Here is a 22,009-nt window from a genome sequence, read left to right on the forward strand (position 1 = left end):
CTGACTTAATTTATGATTTGGATGGCATTGCATCAGTACTAGCCAACCATAGTAGGACACTTAGCATATTGATACCTCATAGTTTTGTGTTTTCATTTTTAATAAATCTATAATGTGCACAGGCTGCAGCTGCTTCCTTTGCATGTATAATTTATTGTAATATACTTAAATGTTGCTGGGGTGGCTTTTTATGTATTTTAATTAATTTAATTGTGTTTTAACCATTATTGTGGGGTAAAAAAGTTTGGTCTCTTTGAGAAGTAAAGTTTAACAATGATTAAACTGGCTAGAATGAGGAAAGATAATAAAATATTACATCAAATGCTGGCTAACAAAAAAGGGACTGTGAATAAGCTCAATCGAAAGTTCTTTATAAACTAAAACAATAATGAGATATATATATAACTATGCACATATTAGAATGGCTAACATTATCATTATTTTTTAACGGACAATACCAATTAAAGTAGGGGAGCAACTAGAACTCTCATTCACTGCTTGTGGGAATGCAAAATGTACAAACACTTTGGAATACAAGCTGGTAGTTTCTTAGAAAGCTAAACATAGCCTTACCATAGGATCTAAAATTCATGCTCCTAGGAATTTACTCAATTTATCTTAAAAGTTATGTCTACACAAAAACATGAATATTTATGGTAGATTTATTTATAATCACTGAAAACTGAAACAACCAAGATGTCCTTCAACAGCTGAGTGGGAAAACAAATTATGATACATACATACAATGGAATATTATTCAGTAATAAAAAGAAAATATCTATCGAGGCATGAAAAGATATGGGTGAATCTTAAATGTGTACTGCTAAGTGAAAGAAGCCAGTCTGAAGGAGCTACATAATATGTTATTCCAATTGTATGACATTTTGGAAAAAAACCAAAACTATAATTATGGTGAAAAGACCAGTGGTTGCCAGGAATTCAGGGATGGGGCAGAGAGTTGATTAGGTGAAGCACAGAGGATTTTTTAGGTTGGCAAAACTATTCTGTATTACACTGTCATTATTGATACATGACATTAAGCATTTGCCTAAACTCACAGATCTGTACATCACTAACAGAAAACCTTAACTTGCAAATTTTGAAAGTCCATTAGGAGGTCAGTGCATCTCAGTATGTAGAATGAAACAAAACAATCTAACTATTATGAACGTGGGAAACAGCTTCTGGAAGAACATGGGGGGAAGGACACTGTCCTAATTAACCTTGGGAATTACTGGGATCTGTAATACTCAAGGCAAAAAGAGCTGTATATAAGCACTAGTTGATAAAATTAGTTTCCACCAGTGGCTCAGGTTAACCATTTTGATATCATTATACTTATAGACAAGAAATTGACCCATTACATAAGGGATGGCAGATGGTGGGAGCCAGGTTTCTCACAGTTGGCATACAAGGTTAAAGACAAGCAAGGGAAAGTCTATAATGATCTATGTAGTGATGAATTAGAGTTGGAGATGTTAGTATGAACTTGTATTTAGCTTAATATAGATACAGATGTTTTCACATAGAAATATTTATAGGTATGTGTCTATATATGGGTAAATATACACACATATAATCTGCTAATTCTGTCAGCCTGAGATGGTCTACAAACAATGACATTCCAGTAGCAACAAGCACACTTCAGCCCAGCTCTTGATTTCTGATACCATTCTCCAAAAATAGGAACCAGGGTTCCCTAGAAAGATGGATGATTCTGGAACTAGGGTAGTAAATATACAAGATGAACCTAGAGCTTCCTTTAGTAACAGAAAGTAAGGAAGTACTCAAAACCAAACCAAAACAAACAACACATTCATTGGGGTATGTCAAGGAGCCATTTCAAATGGCCAAAATCCCAATAATTTGAGCAATAAAATAAGGTGATGTTGGATTATATAACTCAAAATATAAAACAAATATCAATTAAGTCCATACTGATATAAATAAATTATTGAGTAAACAAATAAATGGGGGCAGAATAGACAAATACCCTATGAAGAAGAACTCCAAATGATGTATGTAAATATTCTCTCATCTTCCTCAAGTAGGTGGTGTATAACTCTCTACTTAAGTGGGAATTGCACATAGTAACCTCCTCTGAAGAGTACAGTATGGAAAGGGGAGAAAGACTAACTTTCCTGGAGACACCTCTCAAACACTACCTCAACCAGGTGATCAAAATCCAAATCAACAGTACTAAGTCATGAGGATGGTATGTAACCTTGATATGATGTGATGAAAATGGCACTTCACCTCCAGGGTCTTCCTGCCAAAAACACATAACCTGCCCTTATTAGGAGAGAAAACATCAGACGAACCCCAATTGAAGGGCATTCCAAACAATACCTGATTAAGTCCTTTTAAAAAAGGTCAAGGTTATCAATACCAAGAAAAGTCTGAGAAACTGCCTCAGCCAAGGAGAGTCTGAGGCGACATTACAACTAAAATTAATGCAATATTCTGAATGAGATCTTGAAACAGTAAAAGGATATTAGGGAAAAAAATAAGGAAATTTGTATAAAGTGTGGACTTTAAAAAATATATCAATATTTGTTCATCAATTGTGACAAATGGACCATATTAATGTAAGATCTTAATAGAGGAAACAGCACCCAGTGTATGGGCATTTCTATACTATCTGCAATTTTCCTGTAATTCTAAAACTACTCTCAAAATTTATTTATCTATCTATCTATTTATTTATTTATTTTTAGAGAGGGAGGGAAAGAGGGGAGGAGGGGCAGAAGGAGAGAGAGAATCTCAAGCAGGCTCCATGCCCAGCATGGAGCCCAACACGTGCTCTATCCCAGGACCCTGAGATCATGACGTGAGCTGAAATCAAGAGTCAGGTGCTTAACTCGACTGAGCCACCCAGGCACCCCAAAATAAAATTTATTTAAAATATTTAATGTTTGTAGGCAATTGATCAATCATTAAGCAAATATTTATTGAGTCCTTTTGCTTGTAGAACTGCATACCTTCATCTTGTAGGGAAGTTTAGAGCCACTGAAGCCAGTCAGGGAAACAAAAGAACCATGGTGCCTTGTGTAAAATGGCCAGGTGGAGATAAAAACATTTAAAATCTACAGATTCCAGCAATATCATTGGAAACTTTTAGATAAAGGAAAATGAAGTAGTAACAGATTTAAATAAGCATTTTGTTGTGGGCAATAATCCACATTCCCGTAACACTGGATTTGGAAGCAGGAAGGAATGTTTGTGTTTCCAATAGACAGCAAATTCTTAGGAACTCATGATTCCAAACCTCTAAAAACCAAACCTTCCCACAACCTCATTCTGCCAAAACTTATAGCAATTATGAGGCATTTCCAAAAGCTTTGTGCTATGTGTCAAAATGCAGAAATTTTTTAGAGCGCATTTGCCAACCTAAGATACCAGATTGTAAAGATAGGGAGTGTTAAATTTAACGGAGATGACTTTATTCCTTATTTATACTTTTAAATTTTGACCCTAGGGGCACCTGGCTGGCTTAGTCAGTAGAGCATATCACCTTTTTTTTTTTTTTTCTTTAAAGATTTATTTATTTATTTGATAGATTAAGAGAGAGAGAGAGAGAGAGAATGAGTGCAGGAGGAGGGGCAGAGGCAGAAATAGAATCTCCAGCAGAATCCCCACTGATAGTGGGGCCCAATGTGGGGCTGGATCTTATGACCCTGGGTTCATGACCTGAACCAAAGTAAAGAGCCGGAGGCTTCACCAACTGAGCCACTCAGGCTCCCCAAAGAGCATGTGACTCTTGATCTCAGAGTTGTGAATTCAAGCCCCACATTGGGTGTACAGTTAATTTAAAATACATAAATAAAATAAAATGGATGATATTCATAAACATAGAAATATGCGTGTTTAAAAAAAATCTTGACCATATGTCTCTGGGCTATCTGGCTTAATCCTACCTTAAATAACAATGGCCTATTTAAGGTGAGTCTGAATGATTTTTCCCTTCCTTTATTTTGTATCATTATTCATACTTCTAAAAATAATTCACTCTTTGGAGAAACTTAATAATTAACCAAGCAAAACCTATTGATGAAAGTGGCATATTGATTTTCTCTTTGAAAGGTGCATCTATTTGCATTAACATCTTATATTATCCAAGAGACATCTTGGGTCACAAGGTCTTTAGCACATTGAGGTAAGTTTGCTTTGAAGCTCCACGTCATATTCATGGTCGGTCTAGTGATGTTCTTTTATTTATTCATGTGACTCTGCTGTTATCCACATGCTGTTTTTCACATGATTTCCCACTGAACTTTTACTCTCTGCTCTGAACCCTGTATCTTTCATTTGTTACTTTTTCTAAGTGCAGAAATTGATATCAATTTGCAATTCAGCTCCAGTCCTTCAATTCAAAGAAAAACAAAATACTCACCTAAGCTCTTTGCGGATGGAGCAGATTTCACAGAAAGATTGGTGTGATAAAGGAGTTTACAAGTTACAAATATAAAATTCAGTATTAATTATCTTTGATATAAAATAATTTATTCAGTTGCTCTGCTGTGTCCTTCTGTCATCCTCCACGTGTCCATTATCTTCCTCCCCCTCCTTTCTCCCATCACCCCTCTCTCTGTATGTATAAATCAAACACAAAAGGGCAAAAACAGAGATAGATATTTTCTAAAGGCAAATTCTATTTTCTTATGTAGAACAATGCATTCCTTTCCAGTTTCCTCCACACATTCAGCTTTGGTACAGTTTTTGTGTAACCCACTATTTGCTGGTTACGTTCCTACGTAGGAACAAGACAGAATTATTTGTTTTTACTTCAGGATTTAATTGTTTAAAATTTCTCCATGAGCTGCTCTTCCAGATATTACAATGGTATTATACCACAGCTACAAAATATGCAATTAACTTCATATCTATACACATGGAAGAATGCCTCCTTTAATGTCCCACACACTGTTAAAACTTACGGTCAAATGTATTCTTTTTCTTATTTGAATGTCCAGAAGCATTTGACAGAGTTAATGACTTCCTCCTTGAAAGTTATTCTTTTGGGGCACCTGGGTGGCTCAGTCGTTAAGCGTCTGCCTTCGGCTCAGGTCATGATCCCAGGGTTCTGGGATCGAGCCCCGCATCGGGTTCTCTGCTTGGCGGGAAGCCTGCTTCTCCCTCTCCCACTCCCCCTGCTTGTGTTCCCTCTCGCTGTCTCTCTCTCTGTCAAATAAATAAATAAAATCTTAAAAAAAAAAAAAAAAAAGAAAGAAAGCCACAGTGGAGTACCTGGGTGGCACAGTCGGTTAAGGGGTTAAGCGTCAGACTCTTGGTTTCAGTCCTGATCTCAGGGTCTTGAGATCGATCCCCGTGTCAGACTCTGCACTCAGTGTGGAGTCTGCTTAAGACTCTTTCTGCCCCTCCTGCTCATGCTCTCTCTCTCTCAAATAAAATAAATGTCAAGAAAGAAAGAAAGAAAGAAAGAAAGAAAGAAAGAAAGAAAGAAAGAAAGAAAGAGAAAAAGAAAGAAGCCACAGTGTCTTCTCATTGATAATATCATTTAGCCATGTAATATGTGAGATGCAATCCCAGCAAATTTTAGACAAACTCAGTCACAAGATTTCCTTGATGGTACCACAATAATTCAATGGAGCAGCTAATATCTAGATTCAATTTTATATAGATAGAATGCTCTGGAAAAGACATCAGTGAAAATATCTACCCAAGCAAATTATAAACCAAAAGAAACAATTTCTTACAATGAACACACCTATAACTCTCCAACTAAAATATCATGGAAAGCATTAAATAAGATTCTCGGAAGAAAAGAAAATGCTCTTTCCTCTTTTCTATAGAAAGCTGTTTCCTTATAAGACCAAGTTACTTATCTTTTGGGAAAGACACAATAAAACTGTTTCTCAGAACTCTTAAATATTCATGGAATGATACATATGTCTAATGTAATAATTTAGAGTCGTCTTTTTTTTTTTAGTGATAATCTTTGTCCAAATAGTAAATTTATTCAGCAAATCCAAGCCCTATTCATTACACACAAAATAGAATTATCTGCTAAATATTCCCAAAGTAGAGGCGTCTGGGTGGCTCAGTCAGTTAAGCGCCTGATTCTTGATTTTGGCTCAGGTCACGGTCTCAGGGTCATGAGATTGAGCCCCGAGATGGCCTCTGTGCCTGGCGTGTGGAGCCTGCTTAAGATTCTCTCTCTCTCTCCCTCTCCCTCTGCCCTTCCCCCACCCTGTGAATAAATTTTAAAAACTTTTCCCAAAGTAATGGTTTGAATAGATCCATACAGATAATATAGAGCTATGGGAAAATTGGGTGAGGGAGAGTGAGGCGAGGGAAAGGGAGCTTTCTTCATGATCCTCAGGGCTACATGTACAGGATTTCAAACCACATCTATTCTGGCCAATTCAATTTAGACTATAAAAACATTCACCAATGCCAAACAATACAGAAGTAAAAGCAAAAATAAATGTGATATAACCCTAGTCTTCAATTAGCTTATGATTTTAATAGGACTACTACAAATAGGCAAATGAGAATAATATTAAGGAAAATAAGTTAAGCACCATTAAATATGAAGAATGTATGGTGGTAGCTCAAAGTCATGTAAGATTATACAGATAGAAAATTTCAAGGTTTGTGTTTTTTGGTTTTTGGAGTTTTTTTTTACATGGTATCTTTATAAAGATCATTTCCATCTCTATTTATTTCCAAACTGGAAGTACCTATCTGTATTGAATAACTGCCAAAAGAGTAACAAATATTAGTGAAATGGCTAACCTTTAATATGTATTCATATTAATTATATTAAATATTCATATTTTCCTAAAAGTAAACGTGCCATTTCTTGATCAAGGAAAATCATTATTTCCTATAGAAATAATTACAATGGTCACCCTTGCCCTAATCATCCCTTCATCTGGGTCTACCCAATGACAGCCAGATGGACATTTCTATGCATACAACAGGGTCTGCATCACAGGAGATGAACCTCAAAATATGAATATGGTAGCTTATATATGTTGAACCTCCTCCCTCCTGATATCTCCCTATTATAAACAAATTCTCCTTGGAAATAGAAGGGGAAGAATCCTGGGTTCTTACTCATTGAAATATAAGTAAATGTCTACAAGGGGGAGATAATACAAGTGTTTCTACATTTACACGCCTTGTAATATTTTCATGGTTCTTGGTTTTATCCCCTTTTGAATGTAAACACATACCTCATGGAGACAAATCTCTCAGAGTTCTCAAAACCTATTGAGTCATCTTTTAATTTCCAAGCCTTGATTATTAACCCACATTCCAATAAATGTATTCATAAAGCCTTAACCATACAGAAACATAAAAATTAAAATCCTGTATAGAACGATCAGTATCTGAGATGAAAAAAATAGCATTTTTTCTTAATGATTAAACGATGATTGAGTTTTACCAAATATCTTCAAGCCATTTATTTTATAAACAAATTTGAGTCACAAAGAGAGAAAAATAATGGCATGATATTCTCCTAGTCTTCATCATGGGATAATTCATTCTTCTGTCCTCACCTATTAATAGTCAGAGCTTCTTCAAGTGCATTTTATCCTCCTTTCGTTTTTCATTCAGATTCTTTCCCTCAGCTCTCTCTTGCCTCATACAATCATAAAATTATGTTCATAAAATCAGGTCTTTAACCCAGAGCTCTCTTCTGACCCCAGATTAATAAATACAACTGCTTACTTGATACCTTATACCTGAAACATAAAAACCCCAGTATTGAAATCATGATCCTCATGACCACAAGGTGGTATTTTCCATGTTTCTCCCTTCAGTGAATGACATCAATATGAATCCAACTAAGTAAGTCAGAAACCAAGTCATCCTGATTCGTTCCTCTCCTTCATCTTCATATCTAACATTATCTCATAAATTTCTCAAATCTTTCTGTTTCTTTTCATTCCCATTGTCTCAAGTATAATCTGACCTGCTATCACCTCTTGCTTGAATTGTTGCAATAGCTTTTCTGCATTACCCAGTATGGTAGCCACTAGCCACACATAGCTATTTAAATTTAAATTTAAATTCCCTGAAACTTAAAATTCAGTCACATTTCAAGTGAACAGCCTGGATATATAACATTTACATCACTGAAGAAGTTTCTGTTAGATTTTACTATAGCTAAAGTGTTCTATCTAAATCTGTTTTACTCCCCATCTAATTAATTATTCACATTGAACACAAAGTTAGATTTCTAAAATACAATTTAAAAAACCCCTAAGCTACTCACACACACAATTTAAATAGTTCATTGGTTTTCCTTCTGCTTTTAGGCTCTAACTTACCATTAAATGACGTGATTACTTGGGCTAAAAAATCCTGCACCAAACCCAATGGCTCCTGGTTATTTTGCACCCTATTTCTCTAGACTCACTCTATAATTCGCTATAATCTAACAACCTTGACATTTTCTAACAATTCTTAAATGACCTTCCCCATCCTTCTTCCCACTTTAAGGAATGTGAATAAGCAGTGCCCTGATCATGAAATACTACTCTCCCCCCCACCACCCTTTTTTTGGTTAACCATTCAACCATTAATTTCAAATCAGTTGTCAAAGCCTCAGGAAAGCCTGCTTTGACATCCTTGATCAGGTCAAATCCTCCTGCTTTAAATAATTATGTATAATGTACCTCTCCTTCAAAAGATTTATTATAGCTGCAATTTTAAATTTATATGTGTAATATTTGATTAAAGAGGGCAGAGGTGATACCTGTTTTTGCTCAATTATGGTGATTAAGTCAGAGAAGCTGCTCATATATTTGGGTTGAATGAATTCAAGTCTCCTCATGACTTCCCTCTTGTAGCTATGCTGTAAATGACAGTGATTTGACTATCATCAAAGGTATACCAGTGAACGCACTTGGTTGGAAACAAAGAAACGGACACTGACTATAGTGAAAATCATACAGAAGGATATCCAGAAAGTCCAAAGACCATGAAAAGGAGCTAAGGCTAACAAATAAAATAACCTGTGTCATGTCCTTGTCATTCACACAGCGCTGTCGCTGGCCCAGCCACGTTGAACGCCCACTACGGCTAGCATCACTGGGCTCTTAACTCCACTGTGCACCGAGTGAATAATCCTCAGCTCTTACTGCTTGATTGTTCCTTGTGGAGAGCATCGGACTGGGAGAGCCTCAGTCACAGTCCAGTGCTTCAACTGCCAGAGGGCAGAAAGAAGAAAGTGCAGAAACTTTAAATTTCCTAGTGTGAGCTGGGGCCTTGCCTCTTACCAACACACACACACACACATACACACACACACTACAAACATTCCTCCTGAACAGAAATGAGGTCAGACGTTCAACAGTTCAATATATCAACAAAAATCTGTGATGAACTCTATTTCAAAATCCTCCTCCGTTTCCTCAAACCCCCAAACACCCAAGATACAACTATTTTGTTACAAGACACAGGACAGTTTTGTTTTGTTTTGCAATACGTGAGGACAGTTTTGTGTATTTTATTACAATACATGAGGACAATTTGTTTGCTTCATCTGCTTATTCCCTGCAATATTGCTAGACATTAAAACAGTACCTGGAATATAAACACTCAATAAATATTTCTTGAATGGATATTACTTAATAAGTATTTTTTTTTTTTTTTGAGAGAGAGAGAGAGCACATGTAAGCAGGGGGAGGTAGAGGGACAAGCAGACTGTGTGTTAAGCATGGAGCCCAACGTGAGGCAGGGCTCCATCTCATGATGGTGAGGTCACAACCCCGAGATCACGACCTGAGCCGAAATCAAGAGTTGGTCGCTTAACTGACTGAAGCCACCCAGGCGCCCCTTAATAAGTATTTTTTAAATGACAACTTTTATATCAGGGTTTACTGTCTATAAGACACTATTGTAAATATTTTAAACATGTTAACTCAGTTAATTCTCACCATAGCTCTATGAAATAGATCTGAGTACTATCCTCATGTTAAAGATTGTAATACCTGAGCGCATAGAGAAAATTAACTTTCCCCAGGCTCACACAACAGTGAATAGCAGAGTGTGAATTTTAGTTCTTGTAAAATGACTGACGTGTCTGTAGAACTACTATAGCAAGGGGCCTAAAGCAGTAACTCTAAAACTTGGTTGGTGTCCGATGTATTAGGAAGAAAAAATCTAATGAAAAATAATTGACTGGTTATAAAGCCTGTGATAATATCACAACACAACCAGATTAACGTTTCTAAAGCTCAGCTCCGCTCCGAAAACTTCAGCAGTTCAGTATTTCCCAGTAATACCTTAAACCCGAAGCCTGTTCTTGCAGAACCACCGATGAGTTTATACTGAGTTTTTTGGTACTTAGCACGCTGTGCACTGTTGACAGTAATTTCTACTGCCGTCACTGTTATTATTACTATTACTCTCAGTGCTCACTCCAATTTCATAGGCACTCCTATGTTTCAGTCATCCTTGGGCTATCCGTGTTTCTGGAAAATCCCAAGCATTTTGTGCAGTGTGTGTTTTCTTTTGGCGAAGACATTTCTTAGACTCCTAGTGAGCCATCTGCTTTGAGGAGAATGGCTCTCACAGCGCATAGTAACTACTCTTCCTCTCTACAGGTGACCGCCTGATGAGCTCATATACTGCATAGTGTCCCATTCTTTCTCCTGAGTGCTCTCCCGTACGGGCCCAAGGCCCAGATGGGACGTACAACCACTAGTCACAGGATCAGAGTCATTCCCCTAAGCCTAGTGTCAGTCCTTCCCCTTACTGAAATTGACACACACAGTTCAATCTGAGACCCACAGGCACGGGTAGGGACAAGCAACCCATGGCCACTTTAAGAAGGGCCCCAAGCCCATATCCCATGCCAATTCTCAAAATGTCTGACTTTGGTCAGTTCGATTTGTAACAGAAGTTTGCTAGGTTCGGGAGATGCAGCACAAAGCAGCACAAGGGAGGACAGGTCAAAGTGCAAGCTTGCTAGCGGGCAGCTACATAGCTCGATGAGCCCTCCAGCCAAAGAACAGCAGTTCAGAGTGCACGTTCTCTAGGAGGCGGCAGGGCTAGTCAACAGGCCAAAGCTGGAGAAGAAAGACCTCCAGTAACAGTGGTTGTTACCTAAAATCTTGCTCACAGAACACATGGTTAAGGTTCAGTCCAAATCCAGGGGTTGACCACACAATACGCTTGTAGTTCCCACTGTCCTAATATCTGGCCACCAAAATTCAACTTTCAATGGCATTTCATGAAACCTTTGTGAAACCCAATTGATGAATGATTCTCACTCAGGTGAAATAGCACAGTACTTTATATATGATATATTAGGACATTTTCATGTGCTCAATAGATGGAGTTACTGCCCTGACTATGCTAGAAGTTCCTTTCAAGTAGAACAAGGGGCAAAATCTTTTATAGATATCATTATCACTCCTGATACATATCCCGCTCCTACTAAGTAGGTCTCAATAACATTTGTGAAAGTAATGGATACTTTACAGACTGGATTAGCAAGTGTTCGTTTGTTCACTTTATTAGCAATGTCCAGTGTAATGTGCATACTTTATAGAAAATATTGACATTGATATATTAGCAATATAAAGAAGAATCAAGTTCAATGGTTTCCCAAAACTTTATTATTGTTTCTGGATTCCTATATTTAAAAAAAAAAAAAAGGCAAAAAGCCTACTTTGTGAACCATGAGAAAGCTAACCTTTCTAAAGGTGGCATGATTTTGACATAGGCAATTTTTTATTTTTACCTTTCTGCCTCTGGTAATGACAAAAAGCACACTCTTCTAACAGTGAGGCAAGGTTTTGAAACTAGCTCCTTGGAAAAAGTCAGTAGGCTCAGTTCTATTCTCAGTTCTGTTAAAAGGTTGACTGACCCTGGGCAAGGCAGCTAATCTGACTGTGCCTTACTTTCAGTCCCTGGGAGAAAAAAAAACAGTAGTAGCGGTCTCTGAAATTTTCCTTAAAGTTGTATGGATTAATGAGGAAGATCTCTGAAAGGCTTTGAGTTGCTTGGAGAATTATTATTTATAAGTGTAATCTACTGATAGTATGTTTGAGCCAGATGTCAAACTGGTAGTGCTCAACTTTTTTCAAAACTGCATCCCCTACATATAAAAAACACTTAGGTTCTTACTCTAATTTAATAACAAAGAAAAAGTTTTGATTTATACTCATCACACATAGTTAATATTATTTTATTATGCAATTTTGCAATTCTGTGAACAAATGGTTAAATATGCTAAATCTCAATCCTGGAGCTTCAAGGTTGAGTCCTTCTGTAAGAACCATCGTGCTTTAGATACAAATAGCTTTGTCATACCTTTCCAAAACAAGACAAGTGGATATTCATGAGTCCTGAGTATTCTCCCACTTGAACTTGGACATCAGACTAGAATTGAGAATCTTAAAAGCATCACAGTTCTGATTATATTTAAAAAAGCCTTCCCTCGGGGCACCTGGGTGGCTCAGTTGGTTAAGCGGCTGCCTTCGGCTCAGGTCATGATCCTGGAGTCCCGGGATGGAGTTCCGCATCCGGCTCCCTGCTCAGCGGGGGGTCTGCTTCTCCCTCTGACCCTCTTCCCTCTTGTGCTGTCTCTCATTCTCTCTCTCAAATAAATAAATAAAATCTTTAAAAAAAAAAAAAAGCCTTCCTTAAATCTGTAACATAGATGTTGCTGCTCAAAAACAAAGATATAAACCAGCTTCTGAAATGAACACATTACATTTCACCTCATCACCTTCAGATTTCTTTTTTTTTTTTTTTTAAGATTTTATTTATTTATTTGAGAGAGAGAGCACAAGCGGAGAGAGTGGGAAAGGGAGAAGCAGCCTCCCTACCGAGCAGGGAGCCCAGTGCGGGGCTTGATCCCAGGACCCTGAGATCATGACCTGAACCGAAGGCAAACGCTTAACGGAGTGAGCCACCCAGGCGCCCCTCACCTTCAGATTTCTGATCAAAATTCACTTCTGCAGAGACTGTGCTTTAACCATTCTATTAAATAGAGCAGCAGCTTCATCTTCTCCATCTCTCTCAAACTTACCTTGCTTCATTTTTTTCTTCATAAGCCCTAACTTATGACACCTGACATTATGTGTGTTTTATATTTGTCTTCCCCAACAAAATACAAGACACCTAAGAGTAGAGACCTCTCTGCAAATTTTGTCCTTTTGGCTATTTATCTCCAGTGCCAATATAGAAATCATATAGAAAGTGCTTAACATATAGAAAGTGCTTAACAAGTGTTGGCTGGCTGGATGGCCTATGTTACTTCTGATCCCCTAAACTAACCAAAACCCAAAACCCACTTTTGAATATAGTTGGAACACAAGGCTTATGTAAGTGACAAATTATTATAAATACTAATCATAGGAAAGTATTTTTATATTTTTGACATTTTTATATTCTGAAATAGTTGATCAGTCAATACTAGAATTTAGCAAGACTAAATATTATAGAAAAGACATTTTAAAACTCACATACATCAGAGGTCATCTGTTTGAAAGCAAGGAAAAAATGTGAGCTCTGCTGCTCCCAACTCATTTCAATGAAAGCTGTTAGGCTTATATGTTTCTAGTTTAAATGTAAATCTCATTCTATCAAAGAGTTTTGTGGCTTTAGAAAATTTGAAACTACTTATATGAAGCTAGTGTAAGATATCATTTTTCAAATGACTGTAACTGAATTTAAACATAAAAATAGTTATTTAGTCAGAAGGCATTATATATTCAATATTATTCTAGGATTTAAAAAAATGGAGTACTGATTAAATAATGAAAGCTTTACCTTTGCTTTTAAGGAGTATATGGTGTAGTTATATGTCAGAGAGTCAAAATCAATATCCATAAAATACTATAAGCAATACAAAATATCATTGAGTTAAATACAAAGTTTAATGTGCTGCATATGCTATATGACTCTGAGAATGGGGGAATATTAAGGAAGGTAGGCACAGGGAAACGAATGTGGAAAATGATACATGACATTGCAGCTAATCATTTAGTTCTAATTAGATGATGGCAATGAGAATGAAGGTGATAAAGAAGATGTTTCAAAAGAAAAAAATGGAAAATCCTAAACTATGTTTAGCATACTTTTTAAAATAGGTATTGAAGTATATGAGAAAAACTTAAATAACTAAATAAAAATGGGAATATTAAGATTTTTTTGCACTTGAAATGAATAAATTATGTTATCTGGAAAGTTATGGAATATTTGTAATTCTACCATGATGCTGAATAAGTGAGATTTCTTTCCACTCTCTCGTGTTTCAGAATGTCAAATTGGACATTACAAAGTTACACATTAGGGACATGTTTATTTTTGTGTGTGCAAATTATGAATAAAAATACGTTTTTACATTTACTTAATATCTCAGAATAAATATGTAATCATTTCACTCTGAAGTAGATTTTGAAGAACATTATGCAGTTTGATTGTTGAACCGAGATATTAAGGATTTGAAATTTAGGATTCTACAATTCGGTGAAACTGTGTGTTGCCACATGATGGAATCCTTGGAGAGGACTGAGGTTTAGCTAACCATTGACCCTTTATTACATAACTGCAGAAATGCTGAGAGCCATATAATTATCATCTATTATGCATGCTATTTAATTCCTTGATCTTTTTGCTCTCTGCCTCCTCTTCTTTCTCATCAATGTGCTTGGTTTTCACCACATGCTTGCTATCTTGCCAGTGTGCTCCATTTCAACCTATTCCTAATTTACTCTGAATATCTGGGTAAGAAAGCTAGAAAATATACAAACTCATTAGATTTATGACATATGGTGAATTCTCATCTAGTAAAATATATTAACTCTATTTGCATGTTATAATATTAATTTAGGCTATTAAGAGATCTTTTTATTTTTTTTCTACATGTTGTTTTTATTTTGTCATTTTGGACAAAGGAACTTCCTGGGTATGTGACCTCACAAAGAGTAAGTTATTTAGAAAATACAAAGAAAGATGTATAGGCTAAAGTTCAAGTTCCTTAATAATAATTTTTTAATATAAGTAAACAATAACTATAAAATGCTAATAATCATTTTTAGTGGTGACCCACTTGTAAGATTAATCCTTAGACCTTAAATGTGCCTCAATATAATGAACAGATAACCAAGGCATAATAAAGAATAAAAAAAGCAGTGCTATGAATATTAAGTTGGACAAAATTTGTACTAGATTTATCACAAATATGTGCTAATAATCTTCGAAATTAGTTATTAAGTAGAGTACAGGCTGCATGTGGAGTCTATATCTAAAGAAATATAAACACAGTATACAAAAAGAAGTTAATAAAATGTCTACAACTCTTCATTTCCTGTTCCTGAATTACAATTTCATATATTGGATCACATCTGTAATAAGCTTCTAATGACACACTCTCCCTCTTTCATTTTCAAAATTTCCCCCTAAATCAGTGGCTAAAATAAAGCTTGTGAGTGTGTGTGTGTGTGCGTGCGCACGTGTGTGTGTGTATAGATACACTAGCTTTCTGGAGATACACACATAGGTTAGTATTATATGGCTAAGTATCATGAAAGGCTGGGCCATGTAATTGTGTAGTTTTACTCAGGCCTTCTGGATCTGATCAAGCCCAATCCTCACTATTCTTTTTTTTTTTTTTTAAAGATTTTATTTATTTATTTGAGACAGAGAGAATGAGAGAGAGAGAGCACATGAGAGGGGGTTGGGTCAGAGGGAGAAGCAGGCTCCTTGCTAAGCAGGGAGCCCGATGCGGGACTCGATCCAGGGACTCCAGGATCATGACCTGAGCCGAAAGCAGTCGCTTAACGAACTGAGCCACCCAGGCGCCCAATCCTCACTATTCTATTTCCATCGTGCAATGGCTTGCTTCTTCGCACTTGCAGCTTTACGTTCAGTAGACTTGATAACACTCAACTCAAAATGCAGAACGCGGGTCCCATGGAGAGGAACTCAGCACACTGGGAGTTATTTTACAAAAAAGAGAATGTGGTGGTTCTTTGTTTGCTTGTTTGCTTGTTTTTTGTTTTTTGTTTTTTTGTCACAAATGGCATTGCCCTATAAACTTCCCGGACATCTGCTATTGGGCTTACCAAAGACCACACAGCATCCTTGTGCAAATGTGACATCTCTAACATATTGGTTTCCTGGGACATATCTTACACTGCAGCCTGAACCTACTGCAACATTTTCTTTTTCTCTGTGTCCCACTTGAGACTTCGTGGTCACATGGTAAGTAGGTTGGAACAGTATGTTGCCTCCAAAATCTAAAGAAACAGAGAGGTTTTTTTTTTTTAAGGATAGGGAGTACAATTCATGGCCATTTTATTTCTACTACATGCCTCAGACCATAGACCCCACAAGCTTTAGGCAATCCACTCTTTGGCACACGTACAGACATCCAAATTACCTACCACCTTCTGTTCACCAGGTTCGAGTAACATAATGCCATTCCTGGAGTGTACCAATGAGAATTGAAAATAGTCCCAGAGCCAAAAAGTGAATTATACTCCTATTCTTCCCACATAAAAACAAACTACTTCTGATCCTCTTTCGTGATTAGTAAAATTTTAAAATAAGTTGAGTTTTAGTAGTGCAGGTACCACTAATAATCTTTCTCCTGCAGGAATGTGTTGGCTATTTTGAGGCCTTTCCTACAATATATAATCATTAAAATCAACTTGAAAGGTTCCTCACAAAATCCTTTTGGATTTCAATTGGAAATGCCTTCATCCTATACTAGATTTGAAGAGAATTGACATCTTGTCATATTTAATCTTCATATCCATGAATATTTAGGTTTTCATAAAAGTCTTCCAATATATTTTTTTTAATTGTGTCCTTTTAGGTCTTGAAAATATGTTAGATTTATTCCTGGATACTTTAGTTTTTGTTATTCATTATAAATGATAGTTTTAAAATATATTTGAATTTCTAACTGTTTATGCTGGTACATATAAATGAAGTTGAATATATAATATTGACTTTAAATCCATATTACCTGTGAATAACTACACAGTTGTTTTTTTCCAATCCTTATACATTTTAATTTCTTTTTCATTTTTCTTACTCCACTGGGTAGTACCTATTGTACAATGTTGAATAGAAGCAGTGGTAGTGGGCGCCTGAGTGGCTCAGGCCATTAAACATCTACCTTTGGCTCAGGTCATGATCTCAGGGTCCTGGGATCGAGTCCTGCATCAGGCTCCTTGCTTAGCAGGGAGCCTGCTTCTCCCTCTTCCTCTATCCCTCACCCCCACTCGTGCTCTCTCTCTCAAATAAATAAATAGAATCTTAAAAAAATAAAAAGAAGCAGTGGTAGTGCATATTGTTGACTTGTTCTTGATTTTAAAGAATCACATATGTTTTCCTTTGATTCTAAGATACTTGTGAAACATTGAAATTTGGGGTAGAAATTGTGGCTTCAAACCACATATCAAAAGAGAGTTAAAAAAGCAAATAATTATATGGTGTTAATTATATGCCAGGAAGTATTCCAAGCATTTGCATATATTTTCATTAATCTTTATTGAAAAAAAGAAACATACAAGGTAGACATTTTTATTAGAACCATTTTAAGAAGAAAGAAACATGGCACAGAGAATATTATACCAATCTTGTAGCTAATAAGGGGCTAAGCAGGGCTTAGCAATTGAGTAGTTCATCTCCTGAATTCATATTCTTAAAACTATGTTATGGTGTATTAGAATGTAATCAGGAATCTATTTTTTGCTTATCTACAAAAATCCAAGTTAGAAAGATTTTTCTTGATTTTGTTTTATATATTTATAAATCTATAAATTTATACATGAATATATATTGATATATATAAATTGCATATATACATATATATGCAAGGTGAAGCAACACAGGAATTTATATATAAATATATAATATATATAAATTTATACATGAATATATAATACATATTTATAGATACTGCATTTATCTAAATAAATTGCATATATATATATGCAAGGTGAAGCAACACAGGAATTTTTATATTTTTAAGAAAATTAGCACATAATACATATTCTATTTATAAAAATTTCATATATATCAAGGTAATGATCTAATTCATTTTTTAAAACCAGAAGCTTCATAACTAGAAACAGTAAGTTTTCACTCTAGAGCTACTTTCTAAGGGTTTCAACTTAGTCTTTAATATATATACATGTACTTTTTGAAAAAAAAATCAATCTAATGGCACTAAATTTTTCAAACTTCAATCTGATAAGCACAGATTCAATCATTCAATGTTCTCTGGGAATTCTAAACCAGAAGTCATAGTCACCCATGGCTGCACACTACTTTGGGAGAATGAACCGCTTGCTAGAACTGGCTCAAATTGATGTTTAATCATCCTTTCACATGCTCTGAGCAGCAAACAATTTTTAAAAATACATAAATGAAACTATGAAGTTAAAAGTGAATCCCAAAATCTTCAAGATCCAAATACTTAGTGTAAATGTGATAATGTTAAAAAACACAAATTACTGACAACTTCTCAAGGATTTGCCTTCAAGGGTAGATTAATGCTTACTACTAAATATCAGAAGAAAGACATAATCTGATAACTGCACCTGGAGAATGCATCAGTATTACCTTAAAAGGCAAGTGGAATAAGAGGGAGGAAATATAGAGGTACTTAACATTTTTTTTTATATATATACATCATATTTTCTGTACTACAACTTCATAAAAGGAGATGATTATTCTTGGAATTTACATCTGATGATAGCAGTTATGTGTTCCCCTGAGCAAGTTCAGAGAGCACTGATGGTCGAAAGACAATCTCAGTGGAGGATTTTTTGTTTTGTTTTGTTTTTTTTTTAAGGATAGAAACCTGGAACATTTTGGCCTGTAGTAGAAAGACTGAAACCAGATTCAAAATATTGATCTCATGTGTCAGCAAGGCTGCTTAGTAGCTGCATGCTTTTAGAAAAGTTTCCTAAGCACTCTGAGACTCAGGCTTCTTATCTGCAAAGTGAGGAAAATGCTTTTTGGCTTCAGAATATTTTGAATATGATTTACAATAAAATAAGAATTCTTATGAAGTGTACATGAAATACGCACCAAGGTAGACCATATTCTGGGCCACAAAACAAATCTTAACAAATGTAAAGTAGAAATCACACAGAGGACTTTCTTAGATAACAATGGATTAAACTAAAATGAATAACAGAAAGAAACCTGGAAACCCCCTTAAATGTTTAGCAATTGATCAACACACTTCTATGTAATGAGTGGGCCAAAAAAGTAATCCCAAGAGAAATTTTTTTAAAGATTTTTTTATTTGTTTATTGAGAGAGAGAAAGCAAGAGAGAGCACGAGAAGGGGAGGGGTAGAAGGAGAGGGAGAAGCAGGCTCCCCACTGAGCAGGGAGCCCAAGGCAGCTAGATCCCAAGACCCTGGGATCATGACCTGAGCTGAAGGCAGACGGAGGCCGATGCTTAACTGACTGAGCCACTCAGACACCCCATCCCAAGAGAAATTTTAAAAAACATTTGTACTGAATTAAAAAGAACAAGACGTATCAAAATTTATGGGATGAAGCTAAAGCAGTGTTTACAAGGAAAATTATAACATTAATTACTTATATTAGAATATCCTTCTAATTATTCGCCTGCCTCCTACATTAAATTATCAACCCCAAAGAGGATTTTCTTCATGTAATTAGATTATGTTATATCTCTGGCTCTCCATGTCACACAGAATGAAATCCAAAAAGTTTATCACAGTCTTCAAGGCTCTGTTATGACATGGCACCATGATACCTCTTTGACGTCATTTCCTCCCACTTGAGGCCAGAGCTTCAGCAACACTGGCTTCTTTATTCTTCCTCAAAACTGACAAAAAATACTCTTGCTTTCAGTTCTTTGCAATTATCTCTTGCTTTGGCAGCTACACTCTGCTTTTGATGGACACATGACAGCCTCTCTTATCATTCGGGCTCTCAGCCCTGCTTTATTAGAGAGGCGTCTCTAACCAGGCTGGGTGAAGTGCCACTCCCCTCACTTTGGGTCACTGCAATGGTATGTCCCATAAACCCAAACACAATAGAAGTTCATAATTTGCTCACGTAACAGTGAGCATGTAAATACCTCCGTGGTATGACTTTCCTCCACAATTTCGCTCAGGGTCTCAGTCTGAGTGGAGCTAGGCTACCGTTTTCAACATGCAGCTTGCAAGCTTGCTGGAGTCATTGCCATCCCTGCTAGTGAGAACTTTTATGTTTTTATGGCCTCTTTGATGAGCAGGAAAACAATGAAAGCAAAGCAGTTTTGTTTTGTCTTGTTTTGTTTTGTTGCTGTGTATGGGCCAGACCTAAGGGCTATACACATAATTTCTGCTCACATTTCTGTGAATGAACTCCATCACATGAATATACTTTGCCTCAACTGGAGGCTGGTTGATTCAGCTAGCTACTTCCTCAGATAAAGGAGTATCAGTGTGAATTTTGGTGAAAAATTAGGAGTCCCTATGAAGCTAAGCTTTATTTTTTGTCACAGCATTTACTAACTCCTTCCACACTATGCATCTATTTGTCTGTTTCTAGTCTGTCTAGCATCAGGAGAATAGATACTTAGGGTATCCTTCCCTTTTGCTGAGAAGTGATCACAAACCCTGTATTATTTACACATTGAGATACTTAAATAGGCTTAGATACTGAAGCTTTCACAAATAAATTATGGAGATACTGAATGGTAGGAAAAATAATTAGTAGCATTAGAGATCTAAAATCTTTTTGGGAAACAGAAAGTGGATGATAGAATTATTCTTAATTCTGAGGCACTTTAGGTATATTCTGTCATTTTTATTTCTTATTAATGAGTGTGTGTAACTAGACTCATCTCTTTATCTAGTGTGAGGACTCTACATATACTTCCCATGATTTACTCTTGTAGGGGAGAAAAAAGTTTTCCTTGACCCTCTTAGGGTCCCTGGCTGGGTCTGAAAATTAAACTGACAAAGATGGGTTAACAGGAGAAAAGCATACAGATTTATTTAATGTAATTTCTACATGACACGGGAGCCTTCATAAGGAAATGAAGACTAAAGGAAGAGTTGGACCTTTGTGTTTTTACTCTAAATTTGATGAAGGATAGATGTGTAGGAATATGATAGGTTAAGGAGTATGAAGTAATCGTAATAAACTGGGGACACTTAAGAAGGCCTAGTTTGTTAGGATTCTTCTTGGCATCCCTTTATCTTTGAAGATAGGGATGCTCCTTTTCTCTGGGTGTGGGGGACAGGGCATCTCTCACAGGAGGATTTTATGACCTGTTTCAGGAAAGAAAAGTGGGGTTGGGGGGAGGTCAGGGACCTTTTCTCAAACTCCTTAGCTTAAAATATTCAATACACTAAGGTGCCGTACATATTTTGGGATACACTGTCCTGAACCCCATCACACTCAGACATCCAGAACTATAAAAATTAATTCCAGAGAAATCTTCAAAACAGATTTAAGATCATTATAAACAGTTTCTGTAGTAAAATCGGGCTTTCAGTAAGTGAGGATAGTCTTCCATGTCTCTCCCTACCACAGTAGAAAACACATGCACCACTTCATGGATGACAGGAGCTCAATGTGACACAGGCATGCAAGGAAGAGAGGAACATAAATCATATGAAGTCAACTGCATGAGAAATTTCCAAAAGTACATTTGGTATTTGTGTCATAAGAACATGGTAACTTCCTTTGCAAGTCTATCCAGATGAAAAGAGAAAACTGCAAATTTTAGAAATGCCAATCATTAACAGGTGCCCAAGGTATATAAAATGGTAGATGGTAGGAAAGGCATAGCCTGGGAAAAGGACAGTAGGGCTTAAAACAGACATTGCAGTAATGCCTAGCTCCTGGTTTTCCCAGAGGTATTAAAAATGAATGTATATCTCCTACACTGTTGGTGGGAATGCAAGCTGGTGCAGCCACTCTGGAAAACACTATGGAGGTTCCTCAAAAAGTTGAAAATAGAGCTACCATACGATCCAGCATTTGCACTACTGGGTATTTACCCCAAAGATACAAATGTAGGGATCC

This window comes from Leptonychotes weddellii, chromosome 4, assembly GCF_054177405.1.
Source record: "Leptonychotes weddellii isolate Sample4059 chromosome 4, ASM5417740v2, whole genome shotgun sequence".
Classification (NCBI taxonomy): Eukaryota; Metazoa; Chordata; class Mammalia; order Carnivora; family Phocidae; genus Leptonychotes; species Leptonychotes weddellii.